Source organism: Cetorhinus maximus, chromosome 10 (assembly GCF_964194155.1).
Source record: "Cetorhinus maximus chromosome 10, sCetMax3.hap1.1, whole genome shotgun sequence".
NCBI classification, from domain to species: Eukaryota; Metazoa; Chordata; class Chondrichthyes; order Lamniformes; family Cetorhinidae; genus Cetorhinus; species Cetorhinus maximus.
In genome coordinates, this window is record NC_135888.1 from 19,997,829 (window position 1) to 20,011,321 (window position 13,493).

The 13,493-nt window shown below is 43.8% G+C and overlaps 1 protein-coding gene across 2 annotated transcripts in view; it reads right to left on the reverse strand.

Annotated features, from left to right (window-relative positions):
* qsox2 (quiescin Q6 sulfhydryl oxidase 2) overlaps nt 1-13,493 on the reverse strand; it is a 93,966-nt gene that overhangs the window by 62,897 nt on the left and 17,576 nt on the right. The window lies entirely within an intron of this gene.

Genomic DNA, 13,493 nt, shown 5'->3' on the forward strand with positions numbered 1-13,493 from the left:
GTAATTCTTCAACATCACAACTACATGAAACACAAATTTGCATGCCTGCCATTTCAGCTGTTTCTAAATACAAATAGTATTGTTTTAAAATAGAAAGCAGCCCTGTAATTCCTCATCAAGTGATGGTGACATAATGCTGCATCTGCCCTAGAGATCAGTTTTTAAGGTAGAGCCAGCAGACCCAAGTTGCACGTCGCCGCACTTCATGAGAGCAGGATGTGGTCATGTGCGCAGAATTCTGCTCCCAGCCCAAGGCTTGGAATGTATGCAGGGACAGTTACTAAAAATGATTCAAAATGCAAGCTTATTAAATGTCACAACATGGCCAGAGTTACAGCAGCCCAAGTAGACTATGTATCACGTGTGCCTACATCCTACTCAGGCTCATGCACTTACTTGATTGCCACCTTACAATTGCTAATGTTCATGGCTCATGAATATGTCATTGAGCAACTAAGCGATTTAAAATGTGAACTTTAAAATGGTGCTGTAAAGAAGAAAGGAGCAATTCAGCACAGATTACTCCCATGTCATTTGCCCAGATTACAAGATGCCAAAACTCATGAAAGGCAACAGCAATAATGGCAGTTCGCAAATCTATCAAAGTAGATAAGTTGCCCCGACGAACATGAAAGATATTCCATGTTTTTCCTTTGCAATGCATACAAAGCAAGTAATATTGCTGGAGACCACAGCACTGCATTTCAGGCACCCAATGTCAGAGTGTGATTTTCAGTGAGTGGTTCTTGCTAGATGTAGATATGGCTTATTTGCTATTTAAACCCACAGATGGGCTTTTTAAAAACTTAGTACGAGGTGCATTGTGTTTCCTTCTTTTCAGAAACTCACTATGGTTGCAAAGCTGCATCTGTGGCAGAATATTTGACTGTCAAAATAGAAAAAAATTCTTATTGCTGGATAGCACCTGTATACATGTACAATAATCCAAATGGGTAAAAGATTACAAAGCCAAATGAAGAGCCCATTCCAGATGAATGTTCAAGAAAAAATATGAACACTTCTCCTTCAACAAAATTTTTGAAGTCTCAAAAAGGTAAAGGAAAATGAAAAGCAATATAGAATATTTTTCTATAATAAAAGCAAAAAACTGCGGATGCTGGAAATCCAAAACAAAAACAAAAATACCTGGAAAAACTCAGCAGGTCTGACAGCATCTGCGGAGAGGAACACAGTTAACGTTTTGAGTCTGTATGACTCTTCAACAGAACTAAGGGAAAATAGAAAAGAGGTGAAATATAAGCTGGTTTAAGGAGGTGTGGGGGGGGGGGGGGGGGGGGGGGGGGGGGGGGGACAGGTAGAGCTGGATAGAGGGCCAATATTTTTCTAATCTTCTACACCACTTCAAGTTGAGAAACCAAGACTCCAATATTACAAGAATCATGAAATGATTGTTCCCAACATTCCCTTGATCAAAGGGACCCGCTTTTCAATATACAATAAATGGAAACATGCTTGTACCAGGTGGCTCTGCACTGGATTTTGTGGTTGGATTTGAATAACAGGATTTGAATAATATTCCTTTGCTGATATTTCCTTTTGGTCTCGACGTGGCTTATGTAATGAGCTGTTTTTTAATCCTCACCAACTTTAGCATTAACCAGAAATCATCATGCTCTGTCTACTCAGATGTCTTCCCTTCTTCAAAAACTCATTCCCCATGCAAAATTCTCCTGCGCTTTCACAGAATTCCTAAACGTTTGCTGCAGACCTTGGGGTTAGGATGGGGTGGGAGGGAAAGGGGAGGTGTGGAAGAGAAGAATCTCTTCATTATTCTAAAAACAAACCCAAACAAGTGAAGTGGGCACTCAGTACAGCGCATATATCCACCACGCAATGTTAATACAATGTTAGTTCTTCCTTGAGGCTTTTCCCTGCTGGTTGATGCTCTGTAACTACAAAGCTGAAAAAGAAATATTTTTATCAAAAGCTTCTATCTCACCAAGGAGGCTTCAGGCCAATCCACATCCAACAACCTGGTCTGAAAACTCTGTTCACATTCTAACAGTTGTGACAAATTCCACCATAACAGCTGAGACACAACATTTTAAAACAATAAACAACTTTTGAAATAAAACAGCCCGCAAAATTTTTTAAAAGTCAATTTGCCCTATTTTCCAATGTTAACGGATCCTTTAAAAAATTCCAGGATTCTGATCTGTATCGTGACAAAAAAAATATTCAGTTCTTCCTTGGGTTATACCCTATGCACCAAGTTTCGTTGAAATCCATTTATTAGTTTTTGACTTAATTGGTTTACAGACAAACAGACTGCTATAACTGTCTCTAATGTGGCTTATATTAAGGATTAAGAATGAAGCGTTCTGGTTTCAATTTAAGGTGAATTGGGATTGCCAACTTTTGGTTTGTTTTGGTATGCCTGTGTGTGTTTACAAACAATGCTTGAACTTCTGATCCAGCTGAGGGGCTCTCAAAAGCAAGAAAGTCCTGAGGTTGCTATGGAGAAAACTGCTGAGGGTGAAACAATGCTAAAAAGAAAAAACTCATGGATTTTGGTTCTTTTAGAAAATAAATAAATGCAAGCGAAGTTCCCTGGAGGCTGCAGACATCTAGTCTGCTTTGTTTAGCCAGAGAACTGGATAAGACCAAGTAGCTCTGTAAAGAAAGGGGTAGTCCAGCTAAGAGAAAAAAGCGCCAATGGAGTGTCTGCGATCTGATGGGTCATGACACGTGACCGTCTGCAATGCCTATAGTGTAGGAGTATGGTTAAAAGCCCATCAGAGTGAAAACCACAGCAAAAAGTTTAAGCTGGGCTAAGTCTGTTGAATTGAGTTTAAGGTAGAAGCTCATATCGTTGAGAATTATTATCTTATTTGCACAGTGTACCTATTCAGTCATTCTTGCTTGTGTTTATTTTGTTCAAGTTGGAATAATAAAGATTCATTTGATGTTTCAATTTAATCTTGGAGTTCAGCCGCTTATTTCCTTACCCTTGGTTCCTCCATGCTATCAAGCCAGATCCTAACAAGTATGTGGCTTGTCCAGTATTCTCATAACTGGGATCATATCAATGTTAACAGGGGAAAAAACATGACCTCTGCTCACCTTCAGTGAGGGAGGTAAAAAAAAGCAGAATAAATGAAGCCCAGTGTTAACTATGGCAGGTAACACATTTGCAAATTGGATACTGCACAGTGAGACAGGTTAATTGGGTTTTATGCAGTGAGGGGTCTTGAGTAGCGCAGCTACATTTTATCAGACATTAGGTCTCAAGCCATAAATGACAGCAAGACAGATGGTTTGATAATGAAAATATTAAGGAGACTGCAATTGCTTTACACATCGGCGTGAATGACAGAACTGCCAAAGAAATCTGTCACCTTATTGGGCAGTTACAAGATAACAAGGAGGCCGTGGTGTAATGGTACTGTCATTGGACTGGTAATCCAGAGGCCCAGGGTAATGCTCTGGGGACGGAGGTTTGGATCCCAACACAGCAGGCGGTGGGATTTGAATTCAATAAAAATCTAGAATTAAAAGTCTAATGAAAATATCTGGTTCACTAATGTCCTTTAGGGAAGGAAATCTGCCACCCTCACTTGGTCTGGCAATAATGCAATTGACTCTGAGATGGCCTATCACAAAGGGAATTTTTTTTTCATTCACAGGATATGGACTTTGCTGGCTGGGCCAGCATTTATTGCCCATCCGTAGTTACCCTTGAGAAGGTGGTGGTGAGCTGCCTTCTTGAACCGCTGAAGTCCATGTGGTGTAAGTACACCCACAGTGCTGTTAGGAAGAGAGTTCCAGGATTTTGATCCAGCGACAGTGAAGGAACAGCGATATATTTCCAAGTCAGTATGGTGAGTGACTCGGAGGGGAACTTCCAGGTGGTGGTGTTCCCATCTATCTGCTGCCCTTGTCCATCTAGATGGTAGTGGTCATGGATTTGGAAGACGCTCTCTAAGGAGCCTTGGTGAATTCCTGCAGTGCATCTTGTGGATGGTGAACACTGCTGCCACTGTGCATTGGTGGTGGAGTGAATGTTTGCGGATGTGGTGCCAATCAAGTAGGCTGCTTTGTCCTGGGTGCTGTCAAGCTTCTTGAGTATTGTGGGAGCTGTACTCATCTAGGCAAGTGGCGAGTATTCTATTTCACTCCTGACTTGTGCCTTGTAGGTGGTGGACAGGTTTTGGAGAGTCAGGAGGTGAGTTACTTGCCACAGGATTCCTAGCCTCTGACCTGCTCTTGTAGTCACACAGTATTTATATGGCTAGTCCAGTTCAGTTTTTGGTCAATGGAAATCCCCAGTGAGTTGATAGTTGGAGATTCAGTGATGGTAATGCCATTGAACGTCAAAGGGTGATGGTTAGATTCTCTCCTGTTGGAGATGGTCATTGCCTGGCACTTGTGTGGCACAAATGTTACTTGCCACGTGTCAGCCCAAGTCTGGATATTGTCCAGGTCTTGCTGCATTTGGACATGGACTGCTTCAGTTCAATGAAACCAACGGGCCACCCGGCATCAACCTAGCCACCAGAAATGACAACGGCAAACCCAGCCCTGTCGACCCTGCAAAGTCCTCCCTACTAACTAAACTTGGGAGGGCTGTCTCACAGACTTGCCAAGCAACAGCCTGATGTAATCATACTCACGGAATCATACCTTAAAGATTACGTCCCGGACAACACCATCACCATCCCTGGGTATGTCCTATCCCAACGGCAGGACAGGCCCAGCAAAGGTGGCGGCACAGTGGTATACAGTCAGGAGGGATTTGCCCTGAGAGTCCTCAACATTGACTCCAGCCCCCATGAAGTCTCATGGCATCAGGTCAAACATAGGCAAGGAAACCTCCTGCTGATTACCACGTACCACCTCCCCCTCAACTGATGAATCAGTACTCCTCCATATTGAACACCACTGCAGAATGTACCCTGGAAGGGGGACTTCAATGTCCATCACCAAGAGTGGCTCGGTAGCAACACCATAGTCTGAGCTGGCTGAGACCTAAAGGATATAGCTGCTAGGCTGGGTCTGCGGTAGGTGGTGAGGGAATGTTATGACCAATGTAGTTGGTAAAGCGGAGTTATTTAAAAATTCCAGAAGGAAACTTTAAACAACTGTCATAACCTATAATTTTAAGTGTTATGTTTGAGATGCGACTCTAAATTCAGGAATCAGACCATCAGTTCTTGAGGCTTTACATTACACTAATTGAAACATTTTATTAATTTACACAGGTTAAAATATATACGCATGGCAACAAATTACTACTATCATAACTTTTAACAAATTCCCAAACTAGTCTCCAATAAGGCAACAGCAACCCATAGACTTAACCAAACACCAGGCAAAACATTTTCACCTCACAAATTCAGAAGGAGGTTCTTTTCACAGTGGAGCCAGTTGGAGGCTTGCAGCTGCCTTTTGATCTTACATTGTCTCTGCCTGCACACCCGAAAACTACTGAAGTTATACCTGCCATCGATGATTGTCTCACCAGTCTCTTTGAACTTTACCTTTTAACAATGAAACCCCATTCATTGTACCAAATTTTATTAGTAATATAAGCATATTGCTTAAAAACAAAAAGCTAAAAGCTACTGCGGATGCTGGAAATCCAAAACAAAAACAGAATTACCTGGAAAAACTCAGCAGGTCTGGCAGCATCGGCGGAGAAGAAATCAGTTAACGTTTCGAGCCTTCAGGGCCATGAAGGCTCGAAACGTTAACTGATTTCTTCTCCGCCGATGCTGCCAGACCTGCTGAGTTTTTCCAGGTAATTCTGTTTTTGTTAAGCATATTGCTTGGTAGCTGCTAGAAAGGTCAAGTTCTCACCCCATTTGAATGCTCTATTCAAAAAATGCAAATGCATGCTATCACCTTTACATATAAAAACTAGTACACATCAAAGCACCCAAACTAGCTGGCTTTAATCCAATCAAGACAGACCCACAGGCTACACCTTTATTTTAAAAGAAAAATATTTTCCAAAATATTACATACATTAATAGCTTCATGACAAGGAACCAACAAGAGGGAAACACTTACTTGGCCGCATCCTCACCAACCTGGATTGCCACAGATGCATCTGTCCATGACAGTATCGGGAGGAGTGACCACCCCACAGTCATTGTGGAGATGAAATTCCGTCTTCACATTGCGGATACCCTGCATCGCGTTGTATGGCACTACCACCGAGCTAAGTGGGATAGATTTTGAACAGATCTAGCAACTCAAGACAGGGCAACCATGAGGCACTGTGGGCCATCAGCGGCAGCAGAATTGTACTCGACCACAATCTGTAAACTCATGGCCTGGCATAAGCCCCACTCTACCATTACCACCAAGCCAAGGGTTCAATGAAGAGTGCAGGATGGCATTCCAGGAGCAGCATCATGCATATATAAAAATGAGGCATCAACCTGGTGAAGCTACAACACAGGACTACTTGCATGCCAAACAGCATAAGCAGCAAATGATAGAAAGGGCTAAGCGATTCCACAACTAACGGATCAGATCTAAGCTCTGCAATCCTGCCACATCCAGTCGTGAGTGGTGGAGGACAATTAAAAAACTCACTGGAGGAGGCGGCTCCACAATATCCCCATCCTCAATGATGGGGGAGCCCAGCACATCAGTGCAAAAGATAAAGCACTTCAGCCGGAAGTGCCGAGGGAATGATCCATCTCGGCTTCCTCCAGAGGTCTCCAGCATCACAGATGCCAGTCTTCAGCCAGTTGCTATCAAGAAACAGCTGAAGGTACTGGACACCGCAAAGGCTATGAGACCTGATAATATTCCAGCAATAGTAGTGAAGGCTTGTGCTCAAGAACTTGCCGAACCCCTAGCCAAGCTGTTCCAGTACAGCTACAACACTGGCATCCACCCGGCAAGGTGGAAAATTGCCCAGATATGTCCTGTACACAAAAAGCAGGATAACTCCAACCCGACCAACTGCTGCCCCATCTGTCTACTGTCCATCATCAGTAAAATGATGGAAGGGGTCATCAACAGTGCTATCAAGCGGCACTTGTTTAGCAATAACCTGCTCACTGATGCTCAGTTTGGGTTCCGCCAGGGTCACTCAGCTTCTGACCTCATTACAGCCTTGGTTCAAACATGGAGAAAAGAGCTGAACACCCGCGGTGAGCTGAGAGTGACTGCCCTTGACATTAATGCAGTATTTAACTGAGCGTGGCACCGAGGAGCCCTAGCAAAACTGGAGTCAATGGGTATCAAGGGGAAAGCTCTCCGCTGCTGGAGTCATACCTAGCACAAAGGAAGATGGTGGTGGTTGTTGGAGGTCAATCATCTCAGTTCCAAGACATCACTGCAGGAGTTTCTCATGACAGTGTGCTAGGCCCAACCATCATCGGCTGCTTCACCAACGACCTTCCTTCCATCATAAGGTCAAAAGTGGAGATGTTCATTGATGATTGCACAACGTTCAGCATCATTCGCGACTCCACAGACAGGGCTGGGTTTGCCATTGACGTTTCCAGTGCCTAAGTCGATGCTGGGTGGTCCATCCGGTTTCATTGAACTGAAGCAGTCCAAGTCCAAATCCAGCGAGACCTGGACAATATCCAGTTTTGGGCTGACAAGTGGCAAGTAACATTCACGCCACACAAGTGCCAGGGAATAACCATCTCCATCAAGAGAGAATCTAACCATCTCCCCATGACATTCAATGGCATTAGCATCACTGAATCCCCCATTAACAACATCCTGGGGGTTACCATTGGTCAGAAACTGAATTGGACTAGCCATATAAATGCTGTGGCGACAAGAGCAGGTCAGGGGCTAAGAATCCTGCAGTGAGTAACTCAGCTCCCAACTCCCCAAAGCCTGTCCACCATCTACACAGCACAAGTCAGGAGTGTGATGGAATACTCCCCACTTGCCTGGATGAGTGCAGCTCCAACAACACTCACGAAGTTCAACACCATCCAGGACAATACAGCCTACTTGATTGGCACCCCTTCCACAAACATTCACCCCCTCCACCACTGACGAAGTGGCAGTAGTGTGTGCCAGCTATAAGATGCACTGCAGAAACTCACCAACACTCCTTAGGCAGCACCTTCCAAACCCACACCCAATACCATCCAGAAGGACAAGGGCAGCAGATATGTGAGAACACCACCACCTGGAAGTTCCCCTCCAAGCCATTCACTATCCTGACTTGGAAATTTATCACCGTTCTTTCACTGTAGCTGGGTCAAAATCCTGCAATTCCCCCCCTAAACAGCACTGTGGGTGCCTACATGATAGGGATTGCAGCAGTTCAAGGCGGCAGCGCACCACCACCTTCTCAAGGGCAATTAAGGATGGGCAATAAATGCTGGTCTAGCCAGCGATGCTCACATTTCATAAATGAATAAAAGTAAAAATTGAATGGATAGTCTAGGTTGTCACCCACAATTCAAGATTGGTTACAAAAGAGCAGGATTATTTGTTTCAATAACAGTCTCACAAAATAAAGGGATTTTGTCTGGATAACCGGAAAGAGTACATTTTTCAGGAAGGATATGTTTTTTTTAGTTGGAGGTTAATAAGTTAACTCTCATAAAATGCTGCTGGAAAATAATCAAAACGAATTAGGACCAGGAATACTATAGCTTGTGCCTCGTTCTATTAAGAAAGTGGAGGACTGTTAATAGTAGTAAAGAAATGATTTGGGTACAGTGGACCTTGAGAGTTGGTTTAAGGTTGATTCTTTATTATAGACCACTTGTGTGACAGATAGAACAAGACAAGAAAATCATGTTACCAATTCAGATGGGAACAGTAAAAGCATCATTATCATGAAAGATTACTATCCATCAAGTGGTCCCATCAGATGCAGCTAAGTGTGGAAGGAAGTAAGACTGAGTTAATTCGTTGTTACTATTGGTGGTTTTCTTAATCAAGATATCTGGAAGAATACCAGAGAGGGCAACTTATTAATTGTAGTGCTTAGCTGATGAGCAGGAAGTAAGATCTAATCTCTGCAGGAGGGGGAAGGGGAGGAGGGAGGCACAAGGGGAACATTGATCATTGTGTTTGATTCAGTTCCTGAGGTGACTCAATACGGCTGGTAAGTTCAGGAGGACTGTATTTTCCCTTATGGGGAATGAATGATAAGTGGAAAGTACAATAAGCCATTCTGTCGCATTACCATTGAAAAGAGGGATTTTGTTCTTCCTAAAAAAAAAGTCATCAGTGCTTAAGGACAAGGCAAAAAAGAGAAAAAAAAAGTTCAAGGTAAAGTACTGCATAGAAAGCTATTAAGAAAAAAAGTCAGATCTCACCGAATTACATAACTAGTATTACACTGAATAATTTCAACCAGCTGTCCACCCAGAGGATTGTTACTAATGGCAGTGGATTTGATTGGGGTCAAGTTGTGAGCAGAATTCTGCACAACACGTGGCTCAGAATTTTAATTTATGAAGAGGACCACTCACATGGGATCATTTTTGATGGATAGATGACGCAAAGAGGCAAGTGACCGTCATTGTAGACTACATCACAACACCAAAAAGTACTCCTTCATTTGGTGTAAAATGCTTTGGGACAGCACGAACTCATGGAAAGGTGATATCAATGCACATTCCTTCTTTATCTAAATTGATCAGCAATTTGATTAAGGTGGGTTAACTGGTCCATATCATTTAATGGGATCAAGTAGAGTGCAATGCTTGAGATTTGAAACTCCAGGCATGTTTACAACCTATGGGTGTACCCTTAAAAAAAAGGTAAGAGATCAAGAAAAAGGCTTGGGAAAGTGCATAAATAAATAGCGCCAGGTGGCTATAGGGAAATTTAGTAGTTTTAGGATGTACTCCTAGGGCCACAGAGTACAAAACAAATAGTACTGTACTTATATATTGTATACGACTCTGGTACCAAATAAATTAATTGGCCATCAGATTTAAAGGTCACATATGAGACTAATAGCCAAATTTAAAGGACATGTGTGAAGCTATGAGGAACACAAGATGCTGCCTGTGTAGGTAGCCTTTGGCAGTGTATATTGTAAACAAGTTATTCAGGGAGTTGCTCAGGTACCAGATCATTACTCACACATTCTACCTGGCATAAGCAATTGGAAAAACAAGCAGCAGTAATTCTCACTCATCACATCGTTGCTCCTTTGGGAGCCTCCTACAGTAATGAGCCTGAGTACTGAGTCTACTAATTGGTGCGCTGTGGCTCAGTTCATAGCACCCTCGCCTTTGAATCAGAGGGTTGTGGGTTCATGTCCCACTCCCGGAAACCAAGAACTGTGATTGTACTCAAAAGAGTTTCCCACTGCCACGAGGTGTCAGCTGTGGCTCAGTTCATAGCACCCTCGCCTTTGAATCAGAGGGTTGTGGGTTCATGTCCCACTCCCGGAAACCAAGAACTGTGATTGTACTCGAAAGAGTTGCAATCTGTGGCTGTTGATAACTCGAAAGAATTTTGGAGGTGTCAGCTGTGGCTCAGTTCATAGCACCCTTGCCTTTGAATCAGAGGGTTGTGGGTTCATGTCCCACTCCCGGAAACCAAGAACTGTGATTGTACTCGAAAGAGTTTCCCACTGCCACGAGGTGTCAGCTGTGGCTCAGTTCATAGCACCCTCGCCTTTGAATCAGAGGGTTGTGGGTTCATGTCCCACTCCCGGAAACCAAGAACTGTGATTGTACTCGAAAGAGTTGCAATCTGTGACTGTTGATAACTCGAAAGAGTTTCCCACTGCCACCAATGCTTTAGGAACAACATTGACAACAATCATACGCAATAAAGAAAAGGTTCATGCCTACTACAACCCTTAGTGAAACATCAGCTTTACAAGATCAGCCCGTAGCTGTTGGTGTTTTTCATTCATTTATGGGATGTGGGCATCACTGCCTAGGCCAACGTTTATTGCCCATCCCTAATTGCTCCTCAGAAGGTGGTGGTGAGCTGCCTTCTTGAACTGCTGCAGACAGTGCTGTTAGGGAGAGAGTTCCAGGGTTTTGACTCAGCTACAGCAAAGGAACGGTGATAAAGCTCCAAGTCAGGATGTTGTGTGGTTTGAAGGGTGGTGGTGTTCCCGTGCATCTGCTGCCCCTGTCCCACTAAGTATTAGAGTTCGGAGGTTTGGAAGGTGCTGTTGAAGGAGCCTTGGTGAGTTGCCACAATGCATCGTGTAGATCGGTGGTAGGTAACCTGCGGCCCATCAGAGTTCTGAGCGCGGCCTGCAAAGATATTTTGTTGACCATTGCCCACACGCAGATTTGCCAGATTCCGCTGGTTTCCGTCAGTGTATTTTTCCTCCCACCGGTATTACCAAGTGATATGCACACAAGGCAAGGGCACATGAAGTGAGGTGTGTGCTGATTGCACACACTGTGAGCTGTGCGATCCCTCTATGTCCAAAGCGATGCTATGGTTCAACTGGCACACCCCACAAATTGTTATTCATGGGGTCATGGTTAATACACATGCCTGATTTCAACCTTGCGGCCCACGGAGATGAAGGAGGGGCACTCATGTGGCTCACTCATTAGCCTAGGTTGCCCATCATTAGTGCTGCCACTGTGCATCAGTGATGGAGGGAGTAGATGTTGAAGGTGGTGGATGGGGTGCCAATCATGTGGGCTGCTTTGTCCTGGATGGTGTCAAGCTTCTTGAGTGTTGTTGGAGCTGCACTTATCCAGGCAAGTGAAGAGTATTCAATAACACTCCTGACTTATGCCTTGTAGACGGTGGACAAGCTTTGGGGAGTCAGGTGGTGAGTTACTCATCACAGGATCCCTAGCCTCTGACCTGCTCTTGTTGCCACAGTACTTATATGGCTAGTCCAGTTCAGTTTCTGGTCAATGGTAACCCCCAGTATGTTGATAATGGGGGATTCAGTGATGGTAGTGCCACTGAATGCTCAGGACGATGGTTGGATTCTCTCTTGTTAGAAATAGAGATTGTCTAGCACTTGTATGGCGCAAATGTTACTTGCCACTTATCAGCCCACGTCTGAATGTTGTCCAGGTCTTGCTGCATGTGGGCAGTATCTGCTTCAGTATCTGAGCAGTCATGAATATTACTGAAAACTGTGCAATCATCAGCAAACATCCCAATTTCTGACCTTATGACTAAGGAAAGGTCATTGATGAAGCAGCTGAAGACGGTTGGGCCAAGGGCACTATCCTGAGGAGCTCCTGCAGTGATGTCCTGGGACTGAGATGATTGACCTCCAACAACCACAAACGTCTTTCTTTGTGCTAAGTGTGACTCCAGCCAACGGAGAGCTTTTTCCCCCCCCGATTCCCATTGACTCCAGTTTTGCTAGGGCTCTTTGATGCCACGCTCGGTCAAATGCGGCCTTGACGACACTCTCACCTCACCTCTGGAGTTCAGCTCTTTTATCTGTGTTTGGACCAAGGCTGTAATGAGGTCAGGAGCCGAGAGGCCCTGGCAAAACCTAAACTGAGCATCAATGAGCAGGTTATATATGAACACATGAACTTACAAATTAGAAAGATAGGCCACTCAGCCCCTCGAGCCTGCTCCACCATTCAATATGACCTAATTTTAACTCCACATTCCTGAAACGCCAGTCTGATACCCTTCCACCCCTTTGCTTATCAAGAATTTACCTACCTCAGCCTTAAAAATATTTATAGGCTCTGCCTCAACTACCTCTTGAGGAACAGAATTCCAAAGTCTCTCAACCTTCAGAGAAAAAGGCTTTCCTCATCACTGTCTTAAGTGAGACTAATTATTTTTAAATAGCGATCCCTGGTTCTCGATTCTCCCACAAGAGAAAACATTCTTTCCACATACACCCTGTCAAGTCCCCTCAGGATCTTATATGTTTCAATTAAGTCGCCTCTTACTCTTCTAAATTCCAGTGGATACAAACCTAGCCTGTCCAGCCTTTTCTCATTAGGCATCCCACCCATTCCAGGTATTAATCTAGTAAACCTCTGAATTGCTTCCAACACATTTACCTCTTTCCTTAAATAAGGAGCCAATACTATATACAGTATTCCAGATGTGGCCTCACCAATGCCCTGTATAACTGACGCATCACCTCCCTACTCTTATATTCAATTCCCTTTGCAATTAACAACAACATTCTATTTGCTTTGCTAATTACTTGCAGTACTTGCATAGTACTTGCATACTAACCTTTTGTGATTCACGCAGTAGGGCATTCTGATCCCTCTGCACCTCAGAGCTCTGCAATCATTCATCATTTAGATAATATGCTTCTTTTTTTATAAGTCCTGCCAAAAAGGACAACCTCACATTTTCCCACATTATACTCCATTTTCCAGATCTTTGCCCACTCACCTAACCTATCTATAGGTCCTTTTGTAGCCTCCTTATGTCCGCTTCACGACTAACTTTCCTACCTATCTTTGTGTCATCAGCAAATTTAGCAACCATACCATTGGTCCCTTCATCCAAATCATTCACATAAATTGTAACGAGTTGAGGCCCCAGCAGTGATTCCTGTGGCACACCACTTGTCACACCCTACCGACCAGATGTATTTA